We start from the raw sequence: 2390 nt of genomic DNA, 5'->3' as shown, positions 1-2390 counted from the left end.
TGTATAAGGGACGTGAACATTTCTGTCTCCGGCTTGTATAACTGCTGGATACGAAAACTCCATCCCCGAAGACTCCTCCAACGTTGTTTTTTTCCAACATTAAAACATCAGTCCAGGAATCACCGTCGTCTAAAGAAACTCCTATTTTGAGCACACCCCTTGAGTCTGTATTGTACGCAAGGACTAGCCTACCATCCCATTACTTGACTCCATCAATACCTGTCGATGAAAATTCATTGATAAATCAAAGCTAAGGCCAAGACCATTCTGTATGATGAGCTGTTTCGAATTCAAGAAACCTGAATTCAGAACAGTTGGTGTTGCAAAAGTTTCTTGAATTCAGAACAGTTGGTGTTGCAAAATTTTGAGTGGTTTTTAGGCATGTGTTTTGCTGGATTTTTAATACAGTTTAGGCATTGGATCGCAATAGCTATGGAAGTGGAAGAAACGTTTTGGGAAATCTCAAACAAGATTATCTTGAGAAAGTAAAACAAACACATCTCCTGGCACTTATTATTCTTCTGCTTAATTCTTCACATTATTAACGATTACTTGTGCCGTACGTAACAGATAGGCTTTGTGGAGGCCCAAGCCGATGATGGGCTTCTTGAAAGTTAGGGTTAAAGCAAGTATGGCATGCTTCCTTCGTTATGACTTTCGATTATGAAAAGAGTTAGGGGTATGGACCGGCCCCATGCGTAAATTCCAAACTTGCCATTACCGAGATTTGATCGGATCCAGCAAACAGGCTAGTTTTGCTTTATACGATTAATCCTTTCTTAGCGGAAGTTAAGAAACACGGATCCAGCAAACATGCTAGTTTTGCTTTATTCGATTAATCTTTTCTTAGCGGAATTTAAGAAACTGTTTCTTAACTTTTAACTAAAAAATGTAAGAATCGGTTCTTAAATAAAGACTTTAAGAACCGGTTCTTACATTTTTTAGTTAAAAGTTAAAAAACAGTTTATTAACTTCCGCTAAAAAACCCACTCTAAGAACTCTGGGTTAATCATGGTCTTAGGTCCTAAATATTATATAGCCTGTCTTCAACTAGACTAGTCCGTATCAAACCTACCTAGATCATATCGACCTATAGCATCATAACATGGGTGGCCAATATCTTCATCTGTATACATACGTCCCTTTTCATATAGTAATGCTTTCTTAACTAAGACTAAATCTTATATCTATATATCGTCCAGAATTGATTCGTCTAAAAATAGGATGAGAAGGAGTCCAGAATTTCCTATTTTTCTTTAGTTTGTGAGCAAACATCAAATTAAAATGTTACGTACTAAATAATACTGTAAGTCTGTAACTGTTGTTAATGACAAATATTTATATATAAAGAATCCTAAAATCGTTTCAATTAACCATAAACATATGCAATCGTTTGGCAATAATATAATTTGTTAATTTGTAATCATACTCTTGACTATATGTTAATATAACCTTGTCAATATAATAGTTGACTAAATTATTTTTACTCTGTATTTTTTTTTTTTTAACTTTCTTCTTGGTTGTCTAGAAAACTTGATTCAAAGCCGATGACAACAACCAAATAAGTACTATTGATGATTCGAGAATATAATCTTGCAGGTTTGTAGGAGCCAATATAAGATCGCGTGTGAGTTCGTATATTGACTCTTGATGCGTAAAAATGGATGTAAGCATGGGTTGCAACTTGCAAGGTACATAAACCCGTAGCTTATATATATAGTAGTTATGTACACATCAGCCTAAATATGAACTAATCATGCTGAATGATTGATATATATTGTTATTGTTGTAACAATTGTGAGAAGAAACAGATGCGGAAACAGATGAATAAAAGCGATGTAACTACGACACGGATATTTAACGTGGTTCATCCCTAGGGCTACATCCACGGGCAAAGAGAGATCTTATTATTGGAGACGATATTGAGCTTACAGAGTGCAAGTTTAGGGTTACTTCGAATACAAGATATATATAGTAACATCTCGCATCTAAAACCCTAGACTAAACGGACTCATGGGCTTAAGCCCACGTTCAGATGTAACATCCATAATAACTTGATGCAACGCTCTTGATGCAACCGAGTCGGTATGATGTACGTGATGTAACATCCATCGCCTAGATGTAACATCCAGATTCAAGGTATATCAACAATTCTCCACCTTGACTTGAATCCTCTCAATAATAGATGTACCAGATGCACCTTCAAGTGCCAGATGTACCAGATACGTTTCTCTGCGCCAGATGTACAAGATGCGCCATCAGCGTCAGATGTACAAGATGCACTTTCAAGTGCCAGATGCGCTATTAACGCCAAATGTACCAGATGCGTTCTTCAACGCTAAATGTACCATCGCTCTCTTTGCCTCAGATGTCCCTTCGGACCAGATGTG

The sequence above is a fragment of the Brassica oleracea genome, chromosome C9, assembly GCF_000695525.1.
Source record: "Brassica oleracea var. oleracea cultivar TO1000 chromosome C9, BOL, whole genome shotgun sequence".
Classification (NCBI taxonomy): Eukaryota; Viridiplantae; Streptophyta; class Magnoliopsida; order Brassicales; family Brassicaceae; genus Brassica; species Brassica oleracea.
The sequence above is the reverse complement of the archived record's forward strand: the minus strand, read 5'-3'. Positions refer to the sequence as shown.